The 12,549-nt window shown below is 35.7% G+C and overlaps 1 long non-coding RNA gene and 1 other non-coding gene across 2 annotated transcripts; both read right to left on the bottom strand.

Annotated features, from left to right (window-relative positions):
• Nucleotides 1–1,698: 1,698 nt before the first annotated feature.
• LOC148692959 (uncharacterized) lies at nt 1,699–4,451 on the bottom strand. Its single transcript, XR_015953686.1, has 4 exons — nt 3,868–4,451; nt 3,641–3,759; nt 3,210–3,249; nt 1,699–1,932 (listed from the first exon to the last, which is right to left on the bottom strand). It is a non-coding gene; the product is annotated as an uncharacterized LOC148692959 (long non-coding RNA).
• Nucleotides 4,452–11,555: 7,104 nt separating this feature from the next.
• Nucleotides 11,556–11,666, bottom strand: LOC137724091 (small nucleolar RNA R71). Its single transcript, XR_011067171.2, has one exon. It is a non-coding gene; the product is annotated as a small nucleolar RNA R71 (small nucleolar RNA).
• Nucleotides 11,667–12,549: the final 883 nt, after the last annotated feature.

Genomic DNA, 12,549 nt, shown 5'->3' with positions numbered 1-12,549 from the left:
TATGTGGATGCCGATTATGCAGGGGACTTGGACAAGAGAAGGTCAACTTCTGGTTATGTGTTTACATGCGCAGGAGGACTAATCAGTTGGAGGGCACTACTGCAACCAATTACAGCTTTATCGACCACAGAGGCAGAGTATATTGCATTGGCCGAAGCTGGAAAGGAAGCAATTTGGCTTAGTGGCTTGGTAAGTCAAATGGGAATCACTCAAGATTGTGTGAAGCTTAAGTGTGATAGTCAAAGTGCCATTCACTTGGCAAAGAATCAGGTTTTTTCTGGAAGATCAAAGCACATTGAAGCAAGATATCACAGAATCAGAGATTGGGTGGAGTCTAAGGAAATTTGGATTGAAAAGGTTCATACGGATGACAATGCTGCAGATTTCCTTACAAAGATAGTGTCGGCCAAGAAGTTCAAGCATTGTTTGAACTTGATCAATCTCGTTGATTGATTAAAGTGGAGCACCTCCTCACCTGAGGTGCAATGAGGCAAGAAGGAGGTTGCCAAGGTGAAGACTCTTGAAGTTTTTCCAGAGCTACTTCAAGAAGGTTCAAAGATACTCTGGGGTGCAAACGATCAAGACTTGGTTTGACTCACCAAGGTGGAGATTGTTAGTTTTTTGGCTCGTCAATTTGTGTCCTTTTCTGTTTAGGATTGTTTTAGGGAAAGGGTGCACCAATTCTTCTCCTAAAAGGGCTAGGAAAGAATCTTAGTTTCCTTATTCAATGTAGATTAGAAATCCTAGAAGTCTATTTGGAATTGGAAAGGAAGTCTAAATTCCTATTCCACTTAGAATAGGAATTATAATCTGTAAAGGACATGTAAGCCAACCCTATATCTATAAATAGGGTGCGGCAAGGCTGATTTACAGCAGAGAGAAAACAACCAAACAGCAGAGAGGTTTGAGATTAGTTCTAGGGTTTGCATAAGTTCTGTAATCTCTATTATTAATCAAAGAAGCGGTGATTTCTCTACCTAGGGAAATCACAACTGGACGTAGGCATAAGTTCTGCCGAACCAGTATAATTCTTATGTGTTTTCTAAGTTTTCTATATTTGCTAGTTTAGTCTATTGCCGTTGGTTACATCAAAGAACAAGGTCCAGTGAGTGGGGTTTTTCAACAGAAAAATCTATCGTCATCTTGACTGCTATTGGAAAACAACACCACAAAAATAAAACTGGAGAATGTAATTTAATTTGAAGTTTTTTTCTTATTCTAAGCAAAAAAAACAAAGAAATAAAAAGATAAAATAAAATCTATTAATGTAGCTGACTTTAGGAGAAAAAAGTGGAGTGTGGAAAAAGGGGGTGGGGGGACACGTCGAGCGCAATTTGAAATTTTTATGGTTGTTTTATTTTTTATTTTTTTGTTTTTAGTATTAAATAAAGTTAATGAATGATTTTTTTATTTATTAAAATACAAAGATTTGAAGTCCTTTTCATTAATTTTTATTTTATTTAATGACTATGACAAAATCCAATACTAAATCAATCTAATTAAAATGGCTCAAACAATGAAATTTTCGATTTTGCCCATAACGGCAAGTCTTTGTTTGTTTAACATCCCTCTTCCTTTCTAGATCTCTTTGTTATTCCTGCCTCCTTACAACTTACTGTGGGGGTAGATCAGCATCTATAGTACTTTTACTAAGAACACGCTCCACCTCCTGAATATTTTGTCTTAACTCATGGAAAATATGCTCGAGCCACAAATAGTCGATCCTTCAATCTCTTAATCATAGCATCCTTCATGTTTTCTCTATGTTGTTCACGCCAAAGGTAGTAGCTCCCAAAATTTCCACCAAAAAAAAAAAAAAAAACAGCAAAAAGGTAGTAGCTCCCAAACTTCAACTCACATGATTTTCCACTTTGATCCGTACTACCTTCGCATGGTCAAAGATTTTAGCTGACGGTTCCATGCACTCCAAGTCTGAAATATTTTCATGTGGTCATTATATGGGGTGATTTGATGGCTGTATTGATAATTTTTTTTGTTAAGTCTGCAATTTTCCCTTTTTTTTCCTTCTAATCTTCTTTTGGTATATATAGTCAAAAAAATGTTGGCGGTATCTATTTTTTGACAAATTGGTTAATTGGGAGTGGTGGGTTTATTTATTTTCTTGACTTACTAGCCTTCATTTTTTGAATCATGGTGTGTTAAGCGCGACTTACACGTTTTAAATGTATTTGTATGCGTAAATTGACAAGAGGAAAGTCAAATATTTAAAGTAAATGAATAATCTTAGATTATGCTAGAAGAAATCCCTCATAAACCAATTAAAGCAGCTGAATTCATATAATAAAATTAGTCTTTATAGAATTTATATTAAGAATATAGAAAATAATATTTAATAAACAATTGATTGAATCACATTATTGCTAGCCATTGTGAGGCTAAGCCCACATCCTCCCCCTTAGTGTAGATAATATATTTTGTTAAAAAAAAAAAAAATCATTTGACAACTAATTTAATCACATTATTATCCGCGTGCAAAATACATTTTTTATAATTGGCACTTAATAAACAACTGGTTGAATCACATTATTGCTAGCCCATTGTGAGGCTAAACCCATCCTCCTCCACCTTAGTGTAGATAATATTGTTTTTTTAAAAAAATTAAAAATTAAAAAAACAAAAAGAAAAAAAAAATAATTTAACAACTAATTTAATCACATTATTATCCTTTGCAAATCACATTATTATCCTCGTGCAAACAACATTTTTTATAACTGGCATTACACGCTTTTTAAGATGTTTTGAACGTCTTTAAAAATAGAGAATAATATTTAATAAACAATTGATTGAATCACATCATTGCTAGTCCATTATGAGGCTAAGCCCACCCCCTCCCCCTTAGTGTATATAATATCGTTTGTTAAAAAAAAAAAAATCATTTGACAACTAATTTAATCACATTTGAAAATTACAAAAATAGAAAAAAGAAAAGGTACCTTTTGCTGCTACTCTTGAAAAGCCAAAAAAATTAGATCCTAAATACTAATTATATGCTGATTATTTGCTTGTAGCTAAAGAACAGAACCAACACACACGCAAATAAAAAAATTCATGAAATTTGTTTCTACTAATCTATAAATCCGATTTGAATTCGAATTCACAGGAAAGAAATACATAAATCCATGAAAAAAATTTAGCCATATGTAAAAAGAAATAAAGTGTAAAGTAGATGATTTCATCAGAGAGCTTACCTCTGCATTCGTTGCCAACTTGAAGAAATAAAGCATGGTCCTGCAAGCAGCCACAATAATCAACACAACTTAAAAAAACAAACTAAAACACCAAAAGCAGCATTTAACATAAATGCCAAATTCTGACAACACAGTATCTCTCTTCTAAACTCACATTTTCCTGAATCTAGTTCAAACAATCATCATTTAGCTTCAATACTACTGCATTTTGCCAAGAACAATGGTCCCTGCTTGGGAAGACCCAGAAAATGGTTTGGTTGACTCGTTTTCAAAACGAACAAATTTAAATAGGCATTTCAGGAAAGACATAGGGTAACATGATTGGTTCTTTGTACTTTATAAAATCTTCATGCATATGTTGTTTGCTTCTTTCTACAATTTTGATAATAATCTACATTACTTGGGTAAAACTCAAAACATTCAATTATCACCTCAGAATATCCTTGACAAAGAGCATATATTTGGCAAACTGCTGAACATTTAATTGCTGGTCAATAAGAAGAGGTATGAGCAGCGGGAGCACATGCTCTGCAACAAATTCCACCCCATGCTGAAAATCATGAAGCAAAGACAATGAATATTATCTTGTAGCTTTGTAATAAATTTATAATACATAACGATATTAGGGTAAAATGCTACGGTAGACAGATAAAGCAACCTTTGGAGAACAGTCTGCTAATGCTGAGGATATATCAAGGAAGAGATCGTTGGTGGTTCAAGCTGACCAATAGCGATCTCTTGCACTGGCCTTCGGACATAGTTTTCAGCCAAGCGGACAATCCAGCAAACCTTAACGGCGGCCGGAGAACCACGGAACCAAGAGTAAAAATACAGAGAAGATGGCAAGAGAGGAGAAATGGAAAGCATACGAACAAAAAGCAACATGGGTATTGGCTAATTTCCCAAACCCCACTCCTGCTAAAGCTACATGCCATTGATTATGATTAAAAACTAAATTAATCAGATCAATCATCGCTGATACATAATGGCTTATGTTTGTTTTCATGAATTCACGCTCAAAATACGAACTGTAAATCCAGATTTTTAAAATTTAATAAGCAGAAAACCCCTTTCAAAAACCCAAACCCTAAATTGCCTGCAACTCCAAAACTGAAAAAAGAGATTTGATGTTTTGTGGTGGTGGAGTTTGGGGTTATGAGTTGAAGCAGTGGAGTAGAGAGCGACAGAAGCAGAGGTTTGTGAGAGAGAAGTGGAGACTCACCAAATCGCGGTGAAGCAGGAATGAAGCGGTGGAGGAAATAGTCAATGTTCAGTTTACGAAATAGTGATGGTACCGTTGTTTAGTACTAGAAATAGTCAATGTTCAGTTTAAGAAATAGTCGATGTTCAGTTTACTAAATATTGAGGGTACCGTTGTTCAGTTCTAGAAATAATCAGTTTTTAGTTTAAGAAATAGTAAGTGTTCAGTTTAAGAAATAGCAATAGAACTAGTGTTAAGTTTAAGAAATAGTAATAGTATCCATGTTTAGTTCTACAAATAGTTAGTGTTCAATTTAAGAAATAGCTGTTCAGTTTAAGAAATAATGATAATACTAGTATTAATATCCGTGTTTAGTTTTAGAAATAGTTAGTGTTCGGTTTAAAAACTAATGATGGTACTAGTGTTTTTAAGAAATAATGATAATACCCGTGTTCAGTTCAACAAATAATGATAATCAGTATTCAGTTTAAAAAATATTGATATACCAACTAGCACGAAAATTACCCTAGGATGGCGAGAGATTTTTCAAGGTGATTGGAACATGAAGCGGTATACTACGTGTCATTATATCAATGGTAAAATATGTGTGTTAAAAAGTTAATAGCTTAAAAAATACAATTTCCCACCGCTTATATAAAAACACATAATGTTACTACCCATGTTCCAGTCATAATGAAAAATTTCTCTAAGATGGCGCCTCTCATTCTCTCTCTTAATTTTACCCCTCCCCACTAAAGACACCACCCAGCTTACACCCCCACATCTTTGACGACAACTCATCCACCAAGCCTTCGTCACCCTTCTCCATCTTCCTCGTAGGCCTTCTCCTCCCCATACAACATCTACTTTCTAGAATTTTCAATTTATTTTTGAAATATTATGGGATGAAATGAAGTTGAAAAATTAATTCTCGGTTACTTGTAAAGTCTGACTTGTAGTCAAATTAATTACATATTCCTGATGTTATTTTTCGGAAGTTCTAGGGGCTGTTTAAATGGGATAAAATGTATTCGCAAAAAAGTCCAAACTTGCATCTTACATGGCCTTGGCTGAACGAGTTTTTAACATGCCTTTTCTCTTACTTGACTTAATTATAAAGGTTTGCCTTGAATCTTGATCTATATGAGCTCGAGAAGCAGGGAGTAAAACCTTATAAAATGTTATTTTTCTGCTTCATTTAGAGCATCTTTAAAAGAGATGTTAAAAGTTCAAATCATTAATAACAATAATAATAAAAAAAAAAGCACAAGAATTTTCCAACCGAACACTAAAAAATTTCTCCAGCAGAAGGGGTTGCTGTCAAATTTGACAGTAGTTTCAAATAATTTTTAATTAATTATTAAATCTTTTTTATTAATTTTTTGCCCTCTCTCGCTCTCTCTCATGCTCTATCCATCTTCCTGTCGAACCAAGACCAAACTCACGAAGAGAAAATCTTTTTCCATCTTTCACACAATTTGTGGACTAATTTCGACTAAAAAAAATCATCGCGTTCAGAAAACCCCCAAATTGAAAAACCCTAGTCCCCACCAAATATGAATCCAGCACCTCTATAGTGCGCCAATGCACAATCTGACTCACGGAAGCTGACTAATGATAGGAGCATATTTATGCGACTTAGTTAGCTTGTTTTCTTGCATTTACATAGTTAGTTTCTATTTATTATAGTGATTTAAGCTATTTTCATGTGTTTGTAGGTTTAAATGGCAAAAAAGGCAAGAAAGTGCATTTTGGTGCATTTTAGAGCAATTTTGGGTTGGAATGGATAGCTTGCATATGGAGCAGGGTGGATGGATGAATTTAAAGTTCAAGAGAGGCTAGGAATGTGCTTAATATCTAGAGAAACAAATTTGGAAGCTTGGAAGATAAGGAATCAGCTAAGAAGAAGGAAACATTATCCAAACAATCTTATCTTATCCAAATTTTATCCAACCTTATCTTATCTTATCCTAACATAATCTTATTCCACCTTAATTCCAGCTGCAAGGAAGACATCTAAATGACATTAGGATACCTACAAATCAGGTTTCTAGAAGCCCTATCCTTCTCCTACATTGGTGCCGCACCCCTTATCCCTTGTCCTTCTAGAAACCTGCCATAATACCCTTTCTAGAAGGCCTTATCTGGTCCTATTTCTATGCCGCACCTATTCCTTCTAGGTGACCCATTCTCTGCTGTGTAACCTTAACCTTTTCCCCCTAGGATTGTGCAATCATTTTCCCTTCAGAAATTGTGCATAACCATAGGCCTATATATACAAATTTCTGCTGCATAATTCAGACGACACACATGAGAGAAATTAAGAGAAATACAAAGAGTGTGCCGCAGGTTTCTGAGAGTTATAGAGACTTGTGCTGTGCAAGGAAGGAAGGAGAGGAAGAGTGCCGTGCCTGCCACCATCCAAGGGAGTGCCGCTGCCTACTTTGGAGTACTGGAGCGTTTCTGGGTTCTTTCTATCCTTAGTTTTAGTTTGATGTTTATTTTAATTTGGTTTTCAATTATGATGAACATGAGGAACTAAATTCTTTTTAGTTAGAGGTGAATTTGAAGCCATGAACATATATGTGATATGAATTGATTTACTCCAGTTATTGTTTCGTAAAACATGAATGCGCTTTACTTATCTGTTTGATTGATAACTTATTCTTGTATGTTAATTAAGGGTGCACACTTAGTTTGCATGCATGAATCTGATGCTAAAAATATAAGGGAATTTCACCTAATAGTTATGAACTTATATTTATAAGTAGTAGAAATCACTAGTTATGATTGTGTTAAGTAAATCCATGGCAGGAGTATCATGCAGTTCATAGCTACGAATGCCTTGTCAATGCTTATGATTTTTATAGAACTTAATGATCTTTGATTTGTATCTCTATCATGTAGTTCATATAGGGAACTTGATAAGAATAATTTGATTGCGTTGTTGAGTCCAATTTAATGAAATTAGGAAAATCTGAGAGTTAATTTGTGTAGTTCACAATTAATTTGGGGCATTGTCATTAATGGTTTATAGGAATAATAACTGGAAATAGATTTGTATGCATATGTGTCATGTGTGGAGATGAACCCTCTAGCTAGCCATTCACCCATTAAAACACCCAATTTCGTCCAAAGTTGTTTAGAGTCTTTAAATCTGTTTGCTTTTACTTTAAATTCATCAAAAACCACTTCCCCTTTTATATTTCGTGACCTTTAGTTAGAATCTGTTCAAACTGGTTTCTTTTTAGTGTTTTGAGTCAACATAAGTTAGAATTCGTCCATACACATTGTTTCGAGTCAATTTGTTTGTTTTGTGTAGTTTTGAGTCAGTCTTGAGTCATAAGAGTCTAGTTAAGTGTAATTGAGTCTAATTTGAGTAGATTAGCATCCCTCCTAATTCCCGGTCTAGAACGATTCCTACTTTTACATACTACAACTATCTGAAAAGAGGGTTAATTTGTGTGTTAGTTTATATCACATCAACTAACGCCAGAGACGAATCAGGTGGAAGCAACAACTGCGACGGTGGAGGCGAATTTCATACAGTGCAGCAGAGCGTCACCTAGAATCCAATTGGGACCTTGATCTTGCACAGAAACTCAAAGAGTATTTGCTCAAGATTTGCTCCGGTGAAATACCCACTGAAGCAGAAGGGCATGTGCTATTATTTTTGCAGAAGGTGTTCCTTTTGCTTCATACTACTAATTTTCTATTAATTTCACATAATCTTTAAAATATAAAATAGAAATAAAGGAAAAAAAATTATTAATTTAATAATTTAATTTGACAAATCGGATAGAGAGAAAAAATTTCAAAAATATCAAAATGCCACATAAGACCATCTCCAATGGATATGCCATATATGATGTGGCATGTGGATTATTTGATTCCTTACTTTTTAGTTGCATTTTTTGACAATGATAAGTCTCATTTTGCACGCATTTATATATTCCTTATTTGGCGTCTTTGTGATGTTTTTAGATTAAACTAGTTGCATTTTACATTATTTGGTGTTAGTGTGCAGCCAAGGGTGAGTTGGATCAATGAGAAGACAAATAGAGTAAAAACATTCCTTTTGGTAGCTGAGCATTACTCAAAACGTGGAAAGGATTCTAGGGATTTAAATTGAAGTCCAAATGAAGAACCTAGGAGACGTTTGAATGCTGGAATTTCAGGAAATGATGTGAAAATGTTTAGTGGTGCAATTCGGCCATTTTGAGTGATTCTAAACAAAACAAGCATTGAAGTCAGATTATGTGGTTTCAACACCAAAACATGCATTCACATGCATGTTCAAACACCTTGCCGAGCACTCTCATGCATTTCCAGCTCCCTTATGCATTTCCACATCCGAAACAAATCACCTTTGCATTTCCAACTCCTTCATGTCCATCCCGTGCACTTCCATTCCCATGTCCAGATTATTCTAACCAAGTTTCAGATTGTCCACTCCCTTGTGGCAGACTTTGCACATGCATTTGGATTAAACAAACCACATATCTGCAGATCATGTCCACTCCTTGCAGCCATCATTTCAGAAATCCATTTCATCTCATCATTCCATGTGATTCCAACCCCCTTTGTCCATGCCGTGAGCTTTCTGCCCATTCCCAGAGTATTATAACCAATTTCAGGTTATCCACTTCATGCTTGCAGACATCCCACATGTGTTTTGGATTAAATAAACCTCATACTTGCAGATCATGTCCATGCTTTGCAGGTATCATGCCAGAAATCCACTAAAACAACCATTTCATGCGATTCCAACTCTCTACTGCCCATATCGTGCACATTAATCCCCTTTGCAGCATCCCTTTCACATGGACCATGTCAGTTTTTCACATGTTTTCTGATGGTTTTTCCATCATTAGCTACATTCAGAAACTGACCAAGTAACACTCACTCATCTCTCTCTCGGATTCATTCCATTACACACCATATTTGCTCCATTTTCTGTCCATCATCCACACTCATTTCTCCCTCTCCATACCATTGCATTCGACATTCTCTCCTTTTCACAGAAACTGTCCTTGGCATTCATTCCATATTCATTCACCCATAGCCGCTCCATTTCACCCTATTCTCTGTCCATTCTCTGCCCATTTGCTCTCCCCTTTGCAGAAAACATACCAAGTGGATCTAATTCAGTTGCATCATACTTGGAGAACCAACCCCGAAGGCCATTTCTCAAGGACTTCAAAATCAGTTTGGCTTCAAGGGTTTATTCTTATTAATTCTATGTTCATTCATGTTTTATATTTTTATGATAAATCTTTTGTAAACATGAATTGTAACTAATCCTCCTCTAGGGATTCGATGTAACCTTGCAAAGTTTGCCATGTAATTAAGTTAGAATGCTCATTTTGTCCATCTATTTCTTGTTTCATTTTCTGTTTTAATGGTGACTTTGTGTGTTGATTTTAATGTTTGATCATCATTTGAATTAGTCACAAAGTTGTGTAGCCAAGATTAGAACACACATCATGTATAATCTTGGTAGATATGTGAATGAATGAAGGGAGTGTTTAGCACACATCCTGCCGAGTTATTCCCTTTGGTTTTATGAAAGTTTCTTGTACATTACATAATCTTGATTATGAACCAAAGTTGCACATCACAATTAGGTTCATGGTTAGAGACATTTGATCAAATCCACACATCATATGGTTGATCATATCCAAGTGAAACAAACTTAAGAAATAGGTAGATGAATGAGTATAAACTAACTTGACAAACATGGACTTAGTTGAGCAATGGTGAAACCGAATCCCTAGCTTCATTTCCATTGATACTAGCCTATTACATTAGTTGTTAATTCATTTACTTGTGTTTATTTCATTTTCTCATGCTTTCAAGTTACAACAACAAATCTGTCTATTTAGATAACTTTGATTCATTTCCAAATCTGCCTAGTTTGTTTAGTTTGATTCATTTCTTAGAGTTTTTTTGCAAACAAGTAGTTACATAGGTCCAATTAGTCCCTGTGGATTCGACACCCTTACTTATGCCATTATACTAAATATATTCTAGCATTAGGAAGGAAATATACATCAACAAAAATGGCGCCGTTGCCGGGGACTGATTTCAGTCCCTTGTAATTGCTTGTTTGCTTGTTTGCTATTTTGATTAGTGTCTAGGTTCATAACTTGGCAAATTGATAACTGGAAGTTGATTTAAGTTGCATACATTTCATGGTGGAAAAGAATCCCTTAACCATTCCATTATCCATTGGTTTACATCAATTTGCTTTACAATCTGCTTTTGTTATAATCTGTCCATTTAAATGCATTTCGTCCAAATACAATTTCTCCCCTTATTTTGTTAAGTTTTAGGCTTAGAATCTGTCTTATCTTGTGTTTTGAAGCATTTTGAGTCAAGCTCAAACCTAATTTTCGTCCAAAATTGAGTTTAGTGTCAAAACTGCCCAGTTTGTGTTTTTAGGCAGTTTTGAGAGTTTTTAGCTTGTTTTGAGTCTTGTGAATCTGTTTTGAGTGCCTTGAGTCCTTTCAAACGTTTTTAAGTTTATTTTTGTTCATTTCATTGTGGTTTGCTAGTAGATTTTCATTCACACTTGTGTTATTTTATTTCAGGTAGTTTATGTCAAATAGACTTGTTGAGTTAGGCCAAAGAATTGAACGGTTGAAGGGCCACACTTTGGATAACTTTGTGCCATCAAGTTCATCCTTTAGCCGTGAGGAAGAGGAAGGGAATTCATCTAGTTCAACAAGTAAAGAATCTGAGCAAGTTAATTGGGAAGGAGAAGAAGAGATGGCGGGCAACCTAGATGAGCTTCGAGCTTTGGAGGACTTTGCTCAACCAATCATACCAAATTCACCTTCATGCATCTTGCTGCCCACAGAAGCTAGAAACTATGATCTCAAATCTTCACATTTCCATATGTTTCCTTCATTTTATGGCTTACCTAATGAAGACCCTTTAGCTCATATTAAAGAGTTTTACAATGTTGTGAGTGGTTTACCTTTGCAGGGAGTAAGTGAAGCAAATTTGAGGATGAGAGTGTTTCCTTACACCTTGAAAGATAGGGCCAAGAGTTGGTTGATGACTCTAACACCAGGTTCCCTCACTACATGGGATGCCGTGGCTAAGAAGTTCTTGGAGAAGTTCTTTTCCACTCAAAAGACAGCCACATTAAGGGGACAAATCTTCAACTTCAAACAAGATGATGGTGAACCTTTCAATGAGTGTTGGGAGCGTTTTAAAGGCCTCTTGATACAATGTCCACACCATGGGTTACCTTTTCACTTACAAATGCAAATTTTCTATGATGGACTAACCCAAAATTGTCAATCAACTGTTGATAATGCAGCAGGTGGAGCATTGAAGAAAAAGAATGCTCAAGAGTCATATAACATTTATGAGATGTTGGGGTCTAATGCTCAACACAAAGATTTAAGGGGTAAGAAAGTTGGAGTCTATGAAACAAGTTCTAATCATGAACTTTTGTTGCAGGTAGCTAACCTAGAAAGGAAGCTTGAATCCGTGCTCAACATGGTGCCAAAAGCAAATGAAGTGTGTGCCATTTGCAACATATCAAGCCATCCCACTCACCAATGTCCATCTAGGGAGGCTTACCCCGAGTATGTTCAAGAGCAAGTGAACCTCATGAATTCTTACAATCAAAGGCCAAGGAATGATGTGTATTCCAATACTTATAACCCAAGTTGGAGAGACCATCCCAATCTTTCGTGGAAGAGCAACAATTTCCAAAATTTCCAACCAAAACCTGCCACTAGCCTTGAGGACACGGTTAAATTGTTAGCCCAAAACACCTTGCAATTCCAACATTCCACCAATAGCACACTCCAACAACATTCAGCCGCCCTAACCAAAATGGAGACACAATTGGGGCAGATTGCAGATGCATTGAATCAAAGAGAAGTTGGGAAGTTTCCAAGCCAACCCGTGATACTCCAAAGGAACCAAGAGCAAGCCAAAGCAATCACTACACTTAGAAGTGGTAAGGTTATTGATAATAGAGTTGGCAAAGAAATTACTAATGAATATGATCATGTGAATGCAGGTGTTACTCAAGGAGACAATGAGAAATCAATTGAGGAACCAAGCCATGCCACTTCCTCACTAGAAGCACCAAATCTTCACAAGGCCGAGAAACCA

Source organism: Pyrus communis, chromosome 11 (assembly GCF_041283825.1).
Source record: "Pyrus communis isolate YQ-2024b chromosome 11, ASM4128382v1, whole genome shotgun sequence".
Classification (NCBI taxonomy): Eukaryota; Viridiplantae; Streptophyta; class Magnoliopsida; order Rosales; family Rosaceae; genus Pyrus; species Pyrus communis.
This window is presented reverse-complemented; position numbering and strand designations above follow the sequence as displayed.